Here is a 22,760-nt window from a genome sequence, read left to right as displayed (position 1 = left end):
TGATATTCACATTTTCCGCTACTGAAAATATTCCTAGGTTGAATGATAACATAAAAAGGAGCAATTTTTCGCGGTGTTCTGAGGAGAGCATCACAACGCCTAGATGCTGCGTCAACCGAAAGGGTCTGCATTATCTTCTAATCTTGCGTTTGCGTGTCGATGAACTGTGCTACAAAAATATGTAAAATCTGAGTTTCCGGCATCAATGTCTGCTGAAATATACGTCGGTGCATGATTTGAAGCCGTCCAGATGACCTACATAGATACAATAAAATCTCGTTACACATGAACAAGCCAGCCACTCTCATGAAGAAAGCAATGAATTTCTCTCGGATTCAAATCCGTACATTCGTTCGTCTGGTAATGAGAGAAATAAATATTTTTTTATTTCAGTAGAAATGCGAATGCCTTTAATGAGGCCGGCATATGTGAGGCATTCTGAGGTACGCTCGCATCGCCTGACTGTCCTCCCACACCGGCCCATACACTACCATCAGATGGAATATAGCAATCACATTCTGTTGGCTGTATGCACCAGTAAAGTAGTTCCTACTGCCACTCACGAAGAAAGGAGAAAACGTGACAGGAGTGGTCTACATGGCGGAAGTGCAAACCAGTAGGATTCCTGAACTGATTCTGCACACCGGAAGTAGATAAGGGAAGAGTCTGGACATCTCTCAGTGCAGGAAATACTTTTAGTGTGACTTCAAAGGAAGGAGAGGGGGTGTTCTTGGGGTGGTGTGAGACTGAGTCCACTTGGAACGTCGGTTACTAATTGGTCTATTGCATCAGCCCTGGTTGATGATGATGAGTGTGGAGCAGTCGGTGGAATGAGAATTGGCAGGGGAAACCGAAACACTCGTACAAAACCTGCCTCAGTGCCAATTTGTTGACCACAAATCCCACATGATCTGACTTGGGCTGGAACCCGGGCCGCTGCAGTGGGAAGCCGGCGACTAACCGCCTAAACTATGGCACGGCCATAACACTTCATGATCATTCCGCTACGTCTGTCTTTTGTTTATTCCTACCAAACTGCATGGTGTAACAACCCAGAAGAGACTAAATATAATACTCACTGCCTTAAGAAAGTGAAACCTATTGAAATTTATTGAATAATAATTGAAACCAATTGATATCTGTGTTATCAGGTTTTATCATTTTGTACGCGACTGTATTAGAATAGCACCCCCTTCCCACAGGATCCTGTCCGTCCTGTTGTGTCTCATCTTTTCGTCCTCAAGGGACACGAGACATGAGGAGAGCAGGAATTTTCAAGTATTTCCTTGGTTATTGTTCGGCTGGAAGTCTTCAACATGTCACGTCAGACAACAGGGATGAGGAGCACAATAAATGACAACTCACGCTAGAGGGGTAAAAGCAACGTGTCCCTAATGAGAAAAGCGTATCAAGGGAAACTGCATGGGATTTCCGCGACATGTGGTTACTGTAATTGTATTGGAGACATGACAACAAAGGCTTGGAGCATACTCATTCTTGTGGGATGGATACGCAAAATAGTTGTGGAAAGAGTAACAGAGGAACAACCTAAAGTTCAGATAATTTGTTGTCTCGATACATTTCAGAGACTTCTGAGCATAGATTTACTGGGTTTCTGGACTTTTCCATCGTCCGGAAATCTAGGAAATAAAAAAAAAAGGATGTTTCGGAAAATGGATCTGTTTTCCTCACCTGAAAACGGAAAGAGATCGAGTTTTCGAAACGTCACGTTTTCTATTTCCTAGAATTCAGGACGATGGAAAAAGTCCCCAAAAAAAAAACAGTAATTTTGTGTGTTATCCACCATTGCCAGAGCCCTTTAGAATCTACTTCTGAGCATGTTGGGTTGTGATAGATATTTGCAAAATTCTTTTCACGGATCGGGGGCGCGCGATAGCGTAGTGGGTTGAGGCACTATGCTACAAGCCGGAAGGTCGCGGGTACAAGTCCCGATGAGGTCATTGGATTTTTTCATTTGACCTAATCCTTCCAGGCCCACTATGGCCCTGGGGTTCACTCAGTCTCTAACAGAAATGAGTACCACGAATTAATTAAATAATTTTCCTGGGGAGTAAAGCGGGGCCGGCGCGTAAGGCTGACAACCTTACCGCCATCTATGAGCCGATTGTCTACATAATGTGGGAGCCTCAACGTCTCACAACCCTATGGGCCTTCACGGCCTGGTACAGGGATACCTTTACTTTTTTGACTGATGATGGCTTTAAAGGCCGAAACATGTAGCTAAGGTAATGCTGACCTTGGCCGTTATGTTGTGTTATGACGGAATCCAATAAAGATTTGTATATAATAAACACAACACGATGCACGAAATGAAAATTATAAAAAGAATCCTCATTCTGCATGAAGTAGCTGGTGTTAGAATATGAATTAACAGGAACCAAATAGATGAAGCCTTACGTTTATGATAGCAATTGGCCTTAGGGCCGTGCCATATATCAGGCGGTTAGTAGCTGGCTTCCCACTGCGGCGGCCTGGGTTCAAGCCAAGTCATTCCTTGTGGGATTGGTCGTGGACAAAGTGGCACTGGGGCAGGTTATCTTCGAGTACTTCGGTTTCCTCTGCCAATTCTCCTTCCACCGACTGCTCCACATTCATCATTTATCATCCGGGATTGGTACAATAAGCCAATTAGTGGCCGACGTACCAAGTGGACTCAGTCTCACCCCACCCCAAGAAATTAACTAATTTCGTGGTTCTGTATGGATGTGAGACCTAGTCTCTGACATTAAGGGAGGGACATAGACTGAGGATGTTTGAGAACAGGGTGTTGAGGTGAATATGTGGACCGAAGAGAGATGAAGTGACAGGAGGTTGGAGAAAACTGCATAATGAGGAGCTTCATAACTTGTACTCTTCTCCAAATATAATTAGAATGATCAATTCAAAGATAATGAGGTGCGCAGGGTATGTAGCACGAATTGGGGAGAGGAGAAATGCATATGGGATATTGGTAGGAAAGCCAGAAGGAAAGATACCACTGGGAATACCAAGGCTTAGGTGGATGGACAATATTAAAATGGATCTTAGAGAGATAGGATGGGATGGTATGGATTGGATAGATCTGGCTCAGGATAGGGACCAGTGGAGGGCTCTTGTGAACACCGTGATGAACTTTCGGGTTCCATAAAATGCTGGGAAATTCTTGAGTAGCTGCAGAATTGGCGGCTCCTCCAGAAGGGCTCAGCTCCATGAGTAAATAATTAGCCGAAACAGAACCGAGGGAAACATTGTGATACGCCTTTCGGACATTAAAATATAAAACTTCGCTAATTCGGACAGTAAGAGAAGGTCAGCCTGAATTGGAGGATAATCCGTAATAGCGAACCATTTGTCGAACACGTAGAAATATAGTATTGAGACGCTTACACTAAAGTTGAATACTTTTCCATGATTCCCGAGCTTATTTCAGAAGACTTTCTGCTTACGGGAATGTCCTGCAGAACTTGTCCTTTCAAGTTGATGTCAGAGCTGGAAGGTGTAGGAGGTCATGCTATGGCAGCTACTAAAAACAACTTCATGACACGGAAAGCAATTAATTTAGGATGACAGTGCGGGATATCTCCACTGCACGGATATCAGCAAAGAGGATTATGTGATGTCCGGATTAGTAAGGTCTAAATTAGCGACCTTTTTACTGTGTCAAGGAACCCGCTCAACATGGAGGCACGAACCGGTATTTCCAAAATGATAGAAGCGCAACCTTCCAAAGACCATTGAACAAAATGTCTGCAAGACGGAGCAGATTGCATCCTTGAGACATATGATTAATAGAGAAAACGACGGCCGTTGGTTTTATTATGTAATTGGCTGATTGAAGTCGACGCAGTTGGACAGCGCCATATTGAAGGGTTAGGGGAGGGCGAACCTTTTACGTTGGACCAAATTTGAGAGAATCACAACAAACATAACAATTTGTAATTTCCAGAGAAAATTTGGCAGACTTTCAATAGCTTCAATTGTGTATCTTCATAGGACAATGGTTCGTCTGGAATATTCGGCTCTGCCATTTATTATTTACTTACTTACTCACTCATGGAGCTGAGCCCTTCTTGAGGAGCCGCCAATTCTGCAGCTACTCAAGAATTTCCCAGCATTTTATGGAACCCGAAAGTTCATCACGGTGTTCACAAGAGCCCTCCACTGGTCCCTATCCTGAGCCAGATCTATCCAATCCATACCATCCCATCCTATCTCTCTAAGAACCATTATAATATTGTCCATCCACCTACGCTTTGGTCTTCCCAGTGGTCTCTTTCCTTCTGGCTTTCCCACCAATATCCTATACGCATTCCTCCTCTCTCCCATTCGTGCTACATGACCTGCCCACCTCATCCTCCTTGACTTGATCATTCTAATTATACTTGGAGAAGAGTACAAGTTATGAAGCCCCTCATTGTGCAGTTTTCTCCAACCTCCTGTCACTTCATCCCTCTTCGGCCCAAATATTCTCCTCAGCACCCTGTTCTCAAACACCCTCAGTCTATGTTCCTCACTTAATTTCATTTAAAATATTACTTGAGGAAAATTAAGGAAAACCTTAGTTAAGACAGCCTAAATTCTTGTGGGTACAGCCTTGGAATTTGTCAACATTTCTACGTCTGGGGCATAACAAACCTCCGACACACATAAAACACTTTCAAGCGAGGAGCGTAAGGAGGATCAGCCTGTGGCGCGTATACAGCGTCACTACTTCCTAGTTAAAGGCTCTTATTAACCAGGCCAGCTGTAATGACGAATCAAACGATTTCAAATGCACTAAATACACTTGCATTGCAGAGAAAATGCGGAAGGATACGATATAAGGGAGGAGTGAGCCGGCAGAAAGCACTCAGCACCTCACTGACGCTGGTGAAGTCATTAATCATCCGAGTCGCACGCTCCAGGGAATGCTTGTTGGACTCTGGGTTGCCACCCCATCCACAATTCAGCTACCCAGCGATTCCGCACGCTTACGTCACAGTCTAAATGAAAAACTCTTCTTTGGCACAGACTTTAAGGTTTTGCACCAAAATCTATTTATTCAAGAGAGTACTTCTATGCTTCTTCATGTGGATTTCGCCTTCCTCACTCCAAATAAAATGTTTCTGAAATATTTATATTCTATCAGGTTGCAACACAGACATACATAGTCTACATGTTCACTTACTTACTTACTTACTTACTTACTCATGGAGCTGAGCCCTTCTGGAGGAGCCGCCAATTCTGCAGCTACTCAAGAATTTCCCAGCATTTTATGGAACCCGAAGGTTCATTACCGTGTTCACAAGAGCCCACCACTGGTCCCTATCCTCAGGCAGATCAATCCAATCAATACAATTCCATGCTATCTCTCTAAGTTCCATTTTAATATTGTCCACCCACCCACTCCTTGGTCTTCCCAGTGCTCTCTTTCCTTCTAGTTTTCCCACCAATATCCTATACGTATTCCTCATCTCCCCTATTCGTGCTACATGCCCTGACCACCTCATCCTCCTTGACTTGATCATTCTAATTACACTTGGAGAAGAGTACAGGTTATGAAGCTCCTCATTATGCAGTTTTCTCCAACCTCCCGTCACTTCATCTCTCTTCTTTCGAAATATTTTCCTAACACCCTCTTCTCAAACACCCTCAGTCTATGTTCTTCCCTTAATATCAGAGACCAAGTTTCACACTCATACAGAACCACAGGCAAAATTATACTTTTGAATATGCTAATTCACAGCGGTGAATATTAAAATTTCAATAAGATCTAAAATTTGTGATGATTTTCATTAGTACAAATTCTGTTTCCGGACATTATCCACCGTCCTGTCAAAAAAAAAAATACAACTACGCCAAATGCAGATTCAGTGGGAACATTTGTTTTTCTTATGTTGGTACCATAGGGAGTGTTTCGTCTCTCCATCGATGATTTCTATCTTGATGGTTTTCGGATGCAAGACCTCATACGTGTAGAGTTTTTTTTTTAAATAATATCACGTATGAGAGGTTGTGTGGGTTCTAAAGTTGACCATTGGATTAATTGAACGCCACGATTGCAATTACAGTTAATTAAACCTCACTCAACTCCTTTTTGATAACGAATCTCTCACTGAGTTTCTCCCGGGTTTTGAACTTGTCTCTAGTCTCTAGTGTTCTGCTACTCAGTACGACTCATGGCTTCTCAGCTGCTAGTTCTTCACTCGTTTATTCATTTATTCTTCTGTCTGCACCAGCGTATGCGAACCGAATATAGGACACAGAGTGGAACAGTTGATTTCCCTGATGCCATGAAAACGTGTTGCTAAGGGAACAATGTTTACCTGACGGTTGTCTGCGCACTTCCTGCTTTCAGGCGTCATATCACACTATTGTAATATTTCGTCTTGTCGCAGATGGTTTGTTCGGTCCTCGGCTTGTGTACCCTGTCTGTGTGCTGGTACGGGTGTCCGGAGTTAGGGAACAGCTCTATCGATTGGGCCTAACTGAGAAGGTTTTACGTGAAGACATAATCCAGTCTCCCAAACGTTGTTTTGAAGTATAAACAAAACGGTGTTTTAGGTAAAAATAGAGGTATAAGTGTGACTTCCAGAAACATAGCATTTGTATTAAAATTACAGGTTTCTGAGATGTCATGACTTGCAGTTTCGCGAAGCAGTAAAAACATTTCGGGGAAATTTGTTGCCTTAACATACCGGACAAAGCAGCCCGTTTTAGGAGTGCCTTTTCCCGTCTCTCCTGTCACATTTCCGGTTTCTTTCTTCATTTCAATGTGTCGTCACAGTTACCTTCTCTTCTTCTTCTTCCTCCCTGCGGATGGAGGTACCAGGTTCCCGAAAAGTTGGCAAGTATTTCTGTGCTATATCGCGACTCCTCCCAGAAGACCATGACCTCAAATGTACAGCATATATGCTAACACTCATGAGTATGCAGTACCACGGTTTATGAAAGACAGGTTCTTCGTAAATATTGAATTAACAGCGGTGAAATTTGATACTTCCGTCGTACTGTACATTCAAGGTTTCAGTGCAGATCCATGTAATTAAAGGTGCAATTGCTATATATATTTCGACAAAAAAAAATATTAATATTTTGACCTATAGTAGGGCCTGGTCTCTTTCACGCTTTCCAGTTCTCTCTCTCTTTTTTTTAATTATGGCATTAATTTCATGACCTTAAATTCAGATCTGTAAGTTTCATTTCCCAAATATTTTTTTAAACAATATCATTAGTGAGAACACGGAACTTCTGTAATCTTTAGCCCTCGCTGTCGTCTATTGTCGATGAGGGTTGTTTAATATCCCACGATATTAAATAAAATTTAAAAAAATTAAAAATTTCAGGAAATCTTGAAAAATAACAAAAAATCATAATTCTGGTGCTGTGTAGACAAGAAATATCGACGACAAATCATTATTCTTTCACTATAAATACAGTAATAGACAGGTTTCTTCTAAATATATTGAGATTCAACCCAGAGAATGAAGAGCAACTTGGAATTTCGGAACTTAGTACGACTACCGAAACTGCTATGACGTATCGGAGTATACATCGCTTTGCTTGCAGCACATAATCGCTCGAATTCTTTTGGTACTGTAAATAACATGCAAATAGGAAGAAATGAGAAATGCATTGCGGAATTTGGAGTTTAATGATATATGTTTTTCAATACATTGTGTTGGGATGAACATATAGAGGGGATACGATTGCTGGAAAATGTAGTATGTATTGGCCAGACGAGAAATTTACAAGATGCTCATGGACAGTGCTTTGAAGAATATTAACACTTTGTACCGATATCATCAATAAATTTTAAAAAATATATACATATATTTCATGACTTTTGGGACACACCTTGTATACATCAATTTGGCCGAAATTATTGAAGAGAACACAACGCTTCTACCACGTAAGCCGAGATCAGTGATCAATATGGTCACGTGTCCGGGTTTCATTGACTAATAACAAGGGTTTCTGAATTGGATGATTGGATTAATTGCACCTTATATATTCACAACTCGAGAATAGAAGTATTGCAGCTCTATCGCTATTCTATACACTTTCAAGCTCACCGTTACACACGCGAAATGATTCTCCGCTTCCACTAGTCGCATTCTGGCAACGTATTTATCACATGAAATATCACTTCAAATCACTATGAAGTCTTCTTGCCATTCCTTGTTCAGTCACCTCGGAATGCCGACCCTCCAGAACTCGACCCAGTTCGCCAAAGCTAACTCTAATCTACTCCTCAAGTCAAAGTCAAAGTCACATTGCGACTGACAGTTAGTCAGTCAGTAAGTCTTGATGTCGAGCCCCTTTTGGGGCTCATGACCAGATATTAATTATTACCGTTTGACCGTTACGGTCTTGTTTCTGTGGGGCGTCTTCTCTGACGAGAGGACGGATCTGTCTTCTGCACATGCTGCTGGCCCTTGCCAGCGCAGCCTTTCTCGGGTCCGAGTCCCTTGGGACTCGTGACCATATTTTACTGTCTCAGATTTGAGACTTCCTTTTTCTTCGCTTCCTACGACTCGCAGGGTCACGGTGGAGGTATTCGAACCCGCCTCCACACGGTGGAACTGATTCTAATCTACTCCTAGCTATAGACTCTCATTATATATACTCGGCACGTACCTACAGAAAACGCGTGACAATGCGTGGCAAGGACCACATAGCAAACACCGCTTCCTCTATTGTTACGAAGGCATATTTACAGCTCCGTTGCCTAACAATAGAAAATTTATTGTTGCTTGCACGTGTGTTGCTGGAATGCATTTAGCGACCCGTTGCCTAGCAATGTATATATACTTTACATTAATGAAATGAGTCTTAAATAAATAAGGTATCTGTGTATTCGATCCGTTAGGCTATGAGTAGAGGCTAATGACTTGTGGTTATGATAATGGGATTTTGATATGCATAAAAGGCGGAAGAATTATAGAATTTCTTCTCGAGAAGCACTCTGATTTGTGGAGATAACTGGTTAATCGCGTGAAACCTTCGTAGCTTCTCACATGAGTCCGCGTGCCAGCCAAGCTTCTAACTTATAAATTCAGTTCTTCACGTTTCATGTCTCTACTGAAATATGAACACATCCCAATAATTATTTTGAGTATCGAGGGACCGCAATTTGAACTAATATTCGGACCCCCACACAGAACAGTGAATGGGCTTACAGTGACTGGATTGTAGAGACTCTATCTCGGTAACTTACAGAGGGAACTATGTCACGCACACATTTCTGTTGAAATTGGCTTTGTCACGAACCCCATCAATTTTGATCGACATCACCGAAGGAAGACGCGGTGTAAGAAAGGAGACAGAGAGATAAGCAATACCATTAGAGCGTCAAGAAAGGAAATCTTAACATTTATCGCTGACGAAGTCTCCGGTCTCTTTAATAGTAAGCAGCCAGGCCAATAAAACCGGAGAAATGAAAAAAAAATCTTCTCCTTGAAACGGGCCATATGCAGTACATAGCTTTACGTCATATAATTTCTCAGCTTTGGATGGGCATGACTAGGCAAGGAGTAGATCCACTGCTCAAATAGAAGCTAAAAAACTGTGCTTCCGTGCAGAAGTCGTCGTGAAAACGAGGTAGAAACATAGAATTAGGTTCCAAACTTGAGGTTGCATTTCCTTGCGACCTCATTTCTATACCAGAATTCGCTACCGTCTTCTGATGTCATAGCAGGCCGCATTGGTGCAGAGAACTGGCAGACTCTTCCTTAAATCCTTTGTCTCTGCACATTTGAACCCATGAAAATCTGGCAAGATGCCACGTAACACTTTGCCAAAATCGACACACGCTAAGTCTTAAAACTCGTATCCTTGAAGGAGCATCTTCCATATCTAAGACAAAAAGTCTGAAGCTGGGGTGTGACAACAGGTCTCATTTGCCCAGGATATTAAAGTTTTCATAACCATAACACTTATCTAATTTGGAGCAGTAAAAATGAGACGCAGATTGTGAAATTCTAGCAAAGTTTCCCAACAAATGCCCCTCCTTTTATCGAACCCCACATTCTGCTCTCTAAATAATATTTTAGACACACTATCGATACTGCTTAAGCCTTATCTTAGGTCTCGCCGTACGCAGAGGTCACTCAGATATTCACAAAATTCCTCGTCTTTGGAGAAACCCAGAAATCTGTTACTGCGTAATCCAAGTTCTCTAACCACCCCTCAATCAGGAATGTTCTTCCCCTTTCTCTGATCCATTGACTTGTTTCGAGCCGGCTATGCGGTTGCACTGGCTTTGCCAAGCCAGGAATTTGTTTGGTGGCTTCTCTCGCGCGCTCTGCAGGAAATCATTACTATAAATCCTGCACACACACACACACACACCCCTTCCCGCTTATATATTGTGCCACCTTCCGACAGTCAAAATGTGAGACCATATTTTTCCTTCAGTCATGTCAAAACCCACTATACCTTCCATTAAAATAACCAGCCGCCCTAAACAGGATCAAGCAGTGCGCTGTCCGTGTTTTCAGACGAGGCCGTACTGAAGAGAGTGCACAGTGGATTTGTTCGAGCCCACTGACTTAGATAAGAGTGGCAGTTTAAAAGCGTCATTCTCCTTCATTTCCACAGTGCAGCTGCAACCACTAAACCTCTATTTATTGACACATTTCTCATGCTTTAACCAGAGGCTAGATCTAGAAATACGGCCTGCTTTTAACTCCCTCGAATTTGGAAATGGGAGGAGAAATATAGCTTTTTGTGGAAAGAAATCAAAATATTTCTGCTCTTTTTTTCAATTTCTTTCAATTCTCGCATTTTGTTACGATGATTTCTAGTCAGATTATACAAGATTATACAAGATTGATTTTGTCGAAGAACGGTCTATTGTGGAACAGTCTTATGTCATAAACACAAGTCCTGACTTTTTCCTAAGCTATCACATAATTCACTCTATTCATTTACATCGCAGTCGTTACTGCATGTACCTAAAGAAACTAAACTCCGTGACCTGTAGTCCGCAAGCGAACTATACCGACCGATATGATCCTGAGAACTATGCTGGCGGGAGCTCAGCTACTGGTAGGTTCGCCCATACCGGAAGAGACAAAGGTGATGATCCAGACAAAAAGAGACACCCTGGAAGTAAACGTTGGGGGTTGGGCGTGGGATTGACACACCACCCCATACAAAGCCTTAACTGCTGAGAAACTTCTAACGAGTGCAGCCGGACGGAAACATCGAGCAAAATCAAGGACTTACGGAATACGCTGTCCCTATATAGAAGTGGGGCACTTCCAGAGGGCACACGAGTAAGCAGACCTGCCATCAGGTGGCTGGATACAGTTGAAGAAAACTTGAAAATAATACGCGTTAGAAACTGCAGACGAAAGTCACAGGACCGAGACCAATGGCGAGCAATCATGAAAGAGGCCACGGTTCATCATGGACTGCAGCACCCGCAGAAGAAGAAGAAGAAGAAGAAATTATCAGCACAGAGACCAGAACGTAAAACACATTTGGGGGAGATGTGAGACAGAGTGGAACAGAAATAGCCCCTCATAATTCAGCAGTAGCAGGCTAATAGCTTTTCCAAGACGCGTTGTTGAAAGCAATATCGAGGGCTACTGCTTCTCTCTGCAGCCTTGTCTGGAGTTCCCATCTACTGCGACAGCGAGATGCAAGCATTCCAACGGCCATTCGACAACATGACAACCCATTAATGGAAATAACGACCCCGAACTAAAAATCCTATGAAATTGACAGCTCAAACAGCCAGGTATGAGACATGGATACTCAACACGACAGTACTTGGAACTCCATGTCTCCCAAGAAGCTTAACTCAAGTGTTCATTCAACACATACAAAATTAATGCAACGTATAAAATGCCTGACATTTTCATGAAGATTCATATTACATTGTTTTTTTCTGGGTAATCCTGAACACGGTGGCAGAATTCTTTCCAGAAACTTCGGTACCTATCAGCAAGAATGAGTGCGTTGTAACCCTAAGAAATTTTGTTGAGGGCTTGTCGCTGTTCTCTATCACCTCAATTGAGCAAGAAATACCTCGCCTTTTTTCATCCTGAATATTCATAACATTGTTCACAAAAGCTTACCATTTGAGCCTGTCCTCAGACAAACGAATCCAGTCCGGATTATAATATATCCAGTTTAACATTAACTTCAATATACGCCTTGGACTCACAATTGGTTTGTTTAATCCAGGTTTCTCGACCAAAATTTTCTATGCATTTCATATTTCCCGTATGTCTTATGTCTCCCTCGAGTGATTCTTCTTAAAATGATTGTCCTGATGACATTTGGTGTAGGATAAGAATTACGGACTCATCATTATGTAATTTTCTCTAGCCTTTGTCACTTTTTTCCTTTACTTACAAACCTGATCCCCAGTATCCTCTTTAAGACGTCCTTAGTCCTTCTTTCAGCGCAGTTACGCAGAGCTGACTCGCTGTCTGGTGCCACGTTTACGTCAAAAGTTCCTTACCAAAAATAAATTGTTCTCGCCTTCCTAATTGATCCACTGCCGCCGGTGGTCTTAATGAGATATTTACTGCTGTGCACAATTAGAGAGGTCTACAGTTCTTAGCTTCCATTTGGTTTCTAGAAACAGGCTACACATATTTCGTAAGGAGACAGATTCTTAAACTTTACCCTATATATTTTTCTTTTTCCCCTGGCACTACAGCCCCAGTGGGCCTAGGGCTACCTCCATGAACTTCTCCGTTTACTTCGGTTTTTCTAGATCTTACACATTTGGTAGCTCTCCTTGGGCGGGTGATCAGCTCGACGCAAGGCCTCTACCTGTACACAAACACAGAAAAACGCACACAAACATCCATGCCCTGAGTGGGATTCGAACCCACGATCCCGGTTTCCAAGCGAGCGAAGAAAGTACATACCTTAGACCGATCAGCTACTGTGACCGGCAGTGTATAAGAATAATATATAAGAATTCAGTTCGTACCTCACAGGAAACAGATCCGAACCCACGATCCCGGTTTCCAAGCGAGCGAAGACAGTACATGCCTTAGACCGCTCGGCTACCGTGACCGGCCTCCTATACATTTCACATGCTAAAATAATCGATAAAACAATATAGCGCCGTGTTTTCTCGTAGGTGTCTTCGTTTTGATAACCAGCATTCCCAGCGCACAGACTTGACATATTACAGTCAATTCTTATTAGAAAAGAAATAGCTAAGCGCAGTGGACAGAACCAGTATATGAAAAGTTCTGTCTTCTGGGACATAATGTCGCGTAGTCCTTTGAAAGATAACCGACGTTTCGGAAGAATATGTCGCCTCAATTTTCTAGTTCGAGGAATAAGCGAAGATACCAACATAACGCAGTTAGCAAGAAGTTTTTCAACTCTGAAGATGGAGGCCAAAAGTCCGTTGACTTTCAACGGACTACAAGGCGGTATATTCCAGAATATAGAAATTTTCGTAACTGCTAGTTTGTGAACCTCAAATCCTATAAAATTAATATTTCATGGTGAGCAATATAAACGATCGCCTCTGTTGGTAAAAACATGAACAGAAGTTCAAGGCACAGTATTTACTACCCCTATCAGTAATAAACTAGTTACCACCAAATTTTTATTAGTTTAAAAGTCGCTCTCGTTGGCCCTCCTTCAGTTATAGGACACCAATGTCTCGCGTTTTGAGATTAAAGTAAAACAGAACCGCTGATGTCGAGGCTATGGAGCCAGCCTGTGGCCGAGGGTAACAATATAAACTGTTGCTGGGGTTATTTCGTTTTCAAAAACCCAACATTGCAGACTTTAAACAAAATTATTGGCCGGTTCTTATTGTATGCCACATTAATTCGGCGTACCAAGTGGACTCACTTTCACCCCACAAATTTGGAACAATTTAAAATGATTAATTGTTAAATCTTCGATTAAGGTTTTTACTGTCTGTAGTAGTTAACTTATAGTTCTGTAGTTCTTACTAAGGAATACCGTGATGGGGGGTTTGTAGTTTTGATCATTAGCTATTGGCAATAAGAACAAATGGTTCATGATTTTACTCCAAGAGAAACAAAACAAAATGTACCTACGGAGTGACAAATATGGGTTCGTGTGCTAATGAATTATCAGTGGTTCCAGAAGTTAATAAACAAACAAACAAAACTCCGTGGTTTTAGTCCGCAAGCGAACTATACCGACCGAGTGACCGCGGCTTGTCGGCGAAGTTAGTGTCTGTGGTCTAGTGGTCACAGTTCCTGGCTACAGATCCAGAGATCCCAGGTTCGATTTACGGCGCTACCACATTTTCTGATAAAGTAGTGGGTCTGGAACGGGGTCCACTCAGCCTCGTGAAGATAATTGAGGAGTTATTTCAAGGAAATAGCGGCTGCGGTCTAAAAAACCAAAATTAACGGCCGTGGGGATTCGTTGCCCTGACCAAGCGACACCCTCTATCAGCTAAAGTTGGCACTAAAAGTTCCAGAAGTTAATACTGATGAAATCTGTAATCATCGGTGCCAGTCCAAATCAAAATTAATGATAATTGTTCACCATCTGAGATTGGTGTGAAAGGCCAGGTTTCACGCCCATACGAAATTATAGGTAAAATTAAATTATATGATATTAATTTTATCTCTCTAAAATAATTCAAGTTATATCCGAATGGCTATATTAATATGTATATATGTATGAGTATTTATTTATGTAAAACACTAGAGAACTTTTCTTATTTATCTTCAGAAAATAATAATGTTTTGTTGCGCTGAAAAAAAAAAACAACTTCATTTGCAAGAGCAAAGAGCGAGGCCCCGGAAGCGCTCTCTAATGAGTTCAGAATATAAGGCAACATTCATAAATTGTAAATAAGGAACGTCTATGTTTCTACTGCGCAAGGAACTTTATGCATTGTTTATGAAGCAGCATGTAGTGCTGTTCCGTTTGGCATGTTATGCTCTGTGATGCTCAGATTATAGATAAAGTATTTCACATTGATGTCCGTCTCCATATAAATATGTCTCATATTTCTACGTTCTTTGAATTTAAAAATTCATCGCTCGTAACAAGCAGTTCTTTAACGTTCTAAAATTCCTCGCTCACTTCACATTTCTCCTGCTGGTCAGACTTTTAACCTCCTCGACAGCCGTGCATTCCCATTAAGTTAGAAGGATGTTCTTCCCAAGAATATTATTGTTGGTTGAGGCACTATGCTACAAATCTGAAGGTCGCGGGATCGAATCCCGATGAGGTCATTGGATTTTCTTTAAATTGACCTAATCCTTCCAGCCGCACTATGGGCCCTGTGGTCGACTCAGCCTCTAACAGGAGTGAGTACCAAGAATAGCGCCTGCTACTTCAGCGCACTGGCATAAGTACATGGAAATATAAGTACTGATTACATTGAATAGGACCGCCTCTGTGGTCTAGTGGTCAGAGTTCCTGGCTACACATCCAGAGGTCTGGGTTCCATTCCCGGCGCTACCAAATTTTCTGAGAAGTAGTGGGTCTGGAACGTGGTCCACTCAGCTTCATGAGGATAATTGAGGAGCTATTTCAAGGAAATAGGGGCTCCGGTCTATAAAACCGAAATTAACGGCCGTGGGGATTCGTTGCGCTGACCACGCGACACCCTCTATCCGTTAAAGTTGGCACTAACTTCACCGACAAGCGGCGGTCGCTCGGTTGGTATAGTTCGCTTGCTGACGCCAGGTCACGGAGTTTGTTTTCATTGCAGAATGAAGGTACATCTTCGGTTTTATTAGTACGTTTTTGAACATCCACATATTCCAAGTTATTGCACAAAATATTTCGTTCTGTAGTTATTATGCATTCTTGTTTAGAGCAGAGAATTTATTTTCGCTTCGAAATAAAGATTTTTTAATTGCCTCTGCTTCTTCATGTTCGCATTTCTTCGAATTTTATCTGCTCTCGTGAAGGAGCGAGAGAAATTGTAGAAACTGCCATACGATTGGAGATGACGTTGCTATGGCAACAGCGAAGAAACCTAAGGGTTAGTTTGAAGTCACTACTATTAACACAAGCCACAAGACACGTTCTCTTTTTGCTGGCGAGTGGGAGAGGGCGGATAGTTATTACTGCGCTATTAGAAAGAGTCGTTTACACCAGAGTAAATTATTAGAAGTTCTGGTACATTGGCTACAAAGCACTGGGTGAGCTTTAGCCCCTTAACAATATTTCCCAGAGGTCTAGACTCCTCGTAAAGAGGCAATCTCAGACTGTTACCCAACCCTGCAAATGGCTCCCAAGACCGCAGACATCTTGAAACAGACCCGCTGCCTGTTCCCACCGCAATCTGCACGTCATGAGTCTGCGTTTACATAAACTGTTCAATAAAACATGGAAGAAGAAACGTGTGGAATTGGGGCTTCTTATGTAATTTGAAAGTTATGATCAACAGAGCTTTCTTCATATGAGAACTGAGGTCATTAAGGCAGGAATATTAAGTTCAGGGTCTTGTGATATGTGACATCGTGTAATTTGGTACCGTAGAATATGACGCAATGTAAGATCAGTTTAATAAATTAACACCGGCCAAACTAAAGTAAGTAAAAATATCCCTGTAACAGACCGTGGAGGCCCCTAGGGTTGTGATATGTTGAGGCTCCCACATTTTCTAGGCAATCGGCTCATAGATGGCGATAAGGTTGTCAGCCTTACGCGCCGGCCGCCCTTTACACCCAAGAATATTAATGGTAGTCATTTCTGTTAGAGGCTGAGTCGACCCTAGGGGCATAGTGCGGCTGGAAAGATTAGGTAAATTGAAATAAATTTAATGACCTCATCGGGATTTGAAACCGCGACCATCCTGCTTGTAGCATAGTGCCTCAACAAACTACGCTACCGCGTGCCCCCGGCACCGGCCAAAGTACACAACATTTCACGAAGTCAGTTTCCTTTCTTATGCAGTTATACGTAAGCTATTTAACATCGCTGGATAGAGTGCAGTAGTCATTAGCATCTATGAAGAAGTGAAGGGGATACGGGAAGAAAGACACGTGACACTCGCCTGGAACAGGGGCGGAAATGTACAGTTAAATCTGAACTTTCAGTTACACAAATCACAAGATGTGAAGTGTATACAAAATTGTAGTAAGGAGAGTACCAGGCAGACCGTGTCCTTGATGGGAGGATAATACTAAAACGAATCTTAAAGAATTGGAAATAAGGGTCGAATCGCATTTAGTTTGCCTATGAAATGGCCGAGAGGTGGAGTCTTGTAAAATTCCATAATGAACTTCTGCGTTGCATAGCAAGTGAGTAAAATTTTTTAAGAAACACATGAATAATATTAGTTAGTAGAAATGGGTAGGTATGGTTCTGTATGAGTGTGAAACTTGGTCTCTGACATTAAGGGAGGAACATAGACTGAGGGTGTTTGAGAACAGGGTGTTGAGGAGAATATTTGGACCGAAGAGGGATGAAGTGACAGGAGGTTGGGGAAAACTGCATAATGAGGAGCTTCATAACTTGTACTCTTCTCCAAGTATAATTAGAATGATCAAGTCAAGGAGGATGAGGTGGGCAGGGCATGTAGCACGAATGGAGGAGAAAAGGAATGCATATAGGATATTGGTGGAAAAGCCAGAAGGAAAGAGACCACTGGGAAGACCAAGGCGTAGGTGTGTGGACAATATTAAAATAGATCTTCGAGAGATAGAATGGGATGGTATGGATTGGGTTGATCTGGCTCAGCATAGGGACCATTGGAGGGCTCTTGTGAACACGGTGATGAACCTTCGGGTTACATAAAATGCTGGGAAATTCTTCAGTAGCTGCAGAATTTGCGGTTTCTCCAGAAGCAGCATTTTGGATTGGATGAGTGGATTATTATTATTATTGGATTAAATATCTGAGTTGTCCAAATTGAATATGTTTCCTTCAATGCATGCAGGAAATTTCAGGAAAAGGAACCGATTTCTGTGATTATTAGTTTATATTCATCCCTAATTTCAAACACAATTTATTACTGAATTAAACCCTGAAAACATAGCATTTATTATATACATCTTCTTTAATATTAAAAATTCTTGATTTCTTCACAATTTATTTACGTATTCGTACGGTTCTAATAATAAACAACGATTATTTCCCTGAACAGTATGACCCAGTCAGTGTTCGTAATTAGGGCTACTTCTTTCTGAGATATATGAAATAAATTTTAAACAATAATTAGTAGAGTTTTAGGCTTCAGAGTGTTAGGAAAATGCTGTGAATTCAAAAAGGACATTTAAATGATCTTACACTGCAATGAAATCGTGACTTTAAAGCAATAAGATCGTGTTTCCGAGACATATCACACTAGAACACGTTACATTCTGTAGTTCTGGGTTAGTGCAGCAGATGGCTTCCATACGCCACAATGATCATCTGCTTCCTCACAGTTAGTGTCGCAGTCACTAATAAATATCGTTAGGACGGAGGTAGGTTATGTCTTCACGTGATTTATTATACAGGCTGAAGTTGGCTGCGGAAAATACAGCACATCTATGAGAGTTTGCAGAGCTCCGTAATGAAAACCCTATGAAAAATTGCTTCGAACTTTACCTCTTCTCGTTAACATCCAATTATAGTGAAAATAAAGTGTAAAGTAAACATTAACAGTATCTGTTTATGAATTGTTGTAATATAAGCCATTTATTACTAAGGTCTCCAGTATTCTGAAAAAAAAAATGGTATTGTGATTCATTTACTCAAAATATTAAGCTGTGGAGCCAGACAAAAACCAATTGCTAGGTAAATATATACATAACAAAGACAAAAATAGAAGAATTGCAGTTTCTATAACAATAGAGGGAAATGATCATTGCTAGGCAACAGATTAGCAAAATATTTTTGCTTCAGCGCTTGACAACAATATGGAATCCATTGTTAAGCAACGGCGAAGTAAACAAGCTTCATCAACAACACAGACTCTGTTTTCCGTTTGGTCTGTGCAAAGTAGTTATAAAGGAAATGAATTCAAAAGCTATGGGGAGGATATATGATTATATAACAAAATTATGCAGGCAACAAGCAGAAGTCATACAAAAGCATGATAATGAAAATGTTCGCAATATAGGACAAGGCGAAGCCAGACATAGAATGTATAAGAGGCTTAAACTTAGCGGCGGTTAAACATAGGACCGTTCGAGTGAATAGACTGCCGTTGTAGCGGAAGCTACTAGAAATAGGGCATAATCTGTTGTACTGAGTCTGGACTGGCAGAGGCCCTGTATATATTTTATATACATTTATTAACATGTAAAATGTAAATATCCTTTACATTATGACAAATGACTTACTACTACAGACAGTGACTCTAACAAAAGACAAACCCGTCCTCTCGTCAGAGAGGGCGCCCCACAATAACAAGACCGGAACTGTCAAACAGTAATAAATATCTGGTCATGATCCCAAGATTGGGCTCCACACCAAGACTGACTGACTGTCAGTCGTAATGTGACCTTGACTTGAAGTTAAGGGTAGCTGAGAGTACAAGGACAAGAATTGGGCTTATCCTAGTGAATTGTGAAGATTAGTGATAGCGCTATAATTGATTGTAATTGCGAAGAAGCGTTCATCAAATCTAAGACCCACAATTACTGTTCACGGGACAGTAACATCATACACACCGATCGAGAGAATTTGTCTATGGAGGACTTTAAGGGAAGTTGATAATGGCCGCCATGGCTGAAATATTTCAGTAGAGTAAGGAAATAGTTTTAAGTGTGACTCATCCATTTTAATTACCAGAAGATCTGTAAGGAACCCTGAATTTGTTTAGCCATGAATAGTTCAATGTGCTGCTGTTATATTTGAACGTCTTCCCGTTCTGTTTCTTGCATAAATTATTTGGGTGGAAGAATGAATTATCAAATCCACATCACAGCCCTTTCCAAGAGCTAATATTAACCTACGCATTCTCCCATTTAACAATATTTTTTTATACCTAGTGGGGTGGGACTAAGTCCCTTGTACTGCGCCACTTCTGGCCTCTTGTACCAGCCCCAGATGATAGGTGAGGGTGATTATGGAGCAATTGGTGGAATGAAGATTGGCAGGGGAAACCGAAGTACTCAGAGAAAACCTGCCACAACATCACTTTGTCCACCACAAATCCCACTTGACTAGACCCGGGATCGAACACGGGCCGCCGCGGTAGGAAGCCAGTGACTAACCGCTTGAGCTATGTCGCGGCCTAGTTAACTATTTTAAAAGAAAACAATGTTGTCTTTTCGCGTTATTTAAAATAATACTGCACGTACGAGTATTTCCATGCTGGGGATGTTGAAAGGAAGTTCGAATGTCCATTCAACTTTTACTGTTTACTTTCGGGATTTGGCCTAAAATTAAAGCTGAGTTTCACAGGAATGAAAACACAAATGTTGACCCACTCAACGGTTTGCAACAGACGACGAGTGATAATTTCCCCTCTTTTTGCAAGCCGCTCTGCTGGAAGCTTCCGTCATGTAAGTGGCTACAGGATTATCCTCTTGTGAACAACCAACAGCTTCCTCACTCATTTAGCAGCTGTTTCAATTACACTTATATCTCCCGACTCAAACCAACAAATTTATTTGCACAGCCCCTGTATTCTGACGTAGTCCATTCAGGTTCCTTGGACACTGTCCAGGTTCATTTGTATATTTATTTTGTAAAACGCGTTATAATTTAAAACGATGAAGTAATAATAAAAATATTGTTATAGGTAGTTTATTAATCAATAGAATATAAATTTTATTCAATATGAATATATGTGTATATAAATGACGTAAGTCACTTATATGATGGGTTTTGGAGTGGATGATTGGATTTACTGTACCTTATACATTCACATCTCTGAACTACAGATAATAGAGCACTATCGCTATTCTGCACACTATCCAGTTCACCGTTGCACACCGACACCACACTAGAATCCTGAGTCTTCACTAGTCGTATCCTGGCAACGGATCTCAACACAGTCTCACTATAACTTGTTGTCACAGTCTACTTTTCCTCTTACCATTTCTGCAGCTGCCAATTCCGAAGGCTCGACTTGACTGGATACGACTACTCTCGACTCCTGCTCTGTTTTCCTACTCCTCTGCTTCTTATACTCCCGCCCTGCCGAACATTTCTTATAACCTCTTTGCACGGACCTCGCGGAATACACCGTCTTCTATTGTCCAGAATAATTGTTTACTGCTCCGTTACTTAGTAATGGAAGTCAATCTATTTTTACCGACCCGATGCCTAGTAATGGGTATACACGTAATATTTTTTTTTCTTGCATAGTGACTGACGTGATTGCATTTGATGAATTTACTTATATTGTTGTCTAAAGGATGCAATTTGCGTTGTTTTGTCTTTGTTTGTGTGTACATATGTCTTATATCCTTTTTCATATACTAACTGTATAACTGACTTCTGGGTTGCTAAGTAAGCATTTGATATAAAAAAGTTCAACTGTTTTATATTTATTATTATTATTATTATTAGCCTGTTATTGCAAACTTAAATTTTTCTTGGTATCGATATTAATTTATTTCATTTACACAGACTGTCTTATTCTGTATTTTGCTCTTTAATTATTTTGTGTATTTCTATGTACTCGTGCTAACTTTGTAATTGGCCTCTGTGCTGTTAAGTTTGCACGTAAATAAACGTAAATAGAATTAAATTATTATTATTATTATTATTATTATTAATTAGTTAAATATTTATGTTTCTTTTCACTTCTAAATAACACTTAGTTTTATGATAATGAAATTATTATTATTGTTATTATTATCATTTATTTGCTTGTTTGTTTACTTTTCTTCATTACTGTGTTTTCCCAAGAAATTTCCTGTAATTTATTTTTGACTTATAATGTGTTTGTCTAATGTTTGTATAATGTTACACTTAATTACTTTCATCTTCACTGTGCTAAGTCTGTAATTGGCCTTACGGCTGTTGACTTGGCACATAAATAATAAAGAATTGAATTATTATTATTATTATTATTATTAACAAGGATTGTTCATAATATTTACTCACTATTGCTGAAAGACTCAGGGCCGATTCCCTACGTTGACAAGAGCTTCCCTGATCAGCCCGACGTCCACATCTGCCGTGAAGTCCGCTCCGTCTGTAGCCAGTTTATACCTCTTCTCTTCCATGCTCCTTAAGTCCAAATGTATTTCTTTTTTCTTTCTTTCTTTCAACATCATCAATCCAGCTCTGAGGTCTGAATTTCTTTGTGGAAGTAAAGATTCACTTCCTGATCTTCTGTGGTTTTACACTATGAAGTCTCGTAGGTTGGAACGGACATTTCGTAGCAATATACTGCTTCCATTTTCAGGGAACCTTGAAGGAGCGAATGTGTTCCTACAAGACGTTAGTAACCAAGAATAGAAGGCCTCATTATGGATCATCAGTCACTCTTCTTCCTTAGAAGTAAGTAAGAAACAAAATTTCACGTACGTTTAGAGATTTATGTGCTGAAATCAGCAAAACGCAAATCTCGGAATATTGTTCCGCTCAGTTAGACAACCCACGCCACCTGTCCCCCTTTTTTATATGTAGCGATCCCGTTGGGTCTGCCCAGTAATAGGGATTACGTGCAGTAGCTTAACTTTAATCGGGTTGCATGGGGGGGGGGGAGTTGGATGGAAAAAAATTGTACTCTCGCTTCATTACAAGCTACTGCACACCAACGAATATATATTTGAATTGAAATGCATGTCCAGGAATTAACTAATATTTATTTTAGGGGGTTATTTTACAACTTTTATCACTGGCTGTGCTCAATAGCTTCGAAGGCTGTGATGATAGATGAACATTTAATTGGAAAGCAT

General features: G+C 40.9%; 1 long non-coding RNA gene across 1 annotated transcript in view; it reads left to right on the top strand.

The window, feature by feature from the left end:
* The window catches only part of LOC117282278, a 130,484-nt gene extending 108,136 nt beyond the window's left edge, over window positions 1–22,348 (top strand). The window contains exon 4 of the long non-coding RNA XR_004512988.1: window positions 22,265–22,348. This is a non-coding gene — a long non-coding RNA (uncharacterized LOC117282278). The remainder of the gene's footprint in view (window positions 1–22,264) is intronic.
* Window positions 22,349–22,760: the final 412 nt, after the last annotated feature.

This window comes from Cryptotermes secundus, unplaced genomic scaffold, assembly GCF_002891405.2.
Source record: "Cryptotermes secundus unplaced genomic scaffold, Csec_1.0 scaffold708, whole genome shotgun sequence".
NCBI lineage: Eukaryota > Metazoa > Arthropoda > Insecta > Blattodea > Kalotermitidae > Cryptotermes > Cryptotermes secundus.
This window is presented reverse-complemented; position numbering and strand designations above follow the sequence as displayed.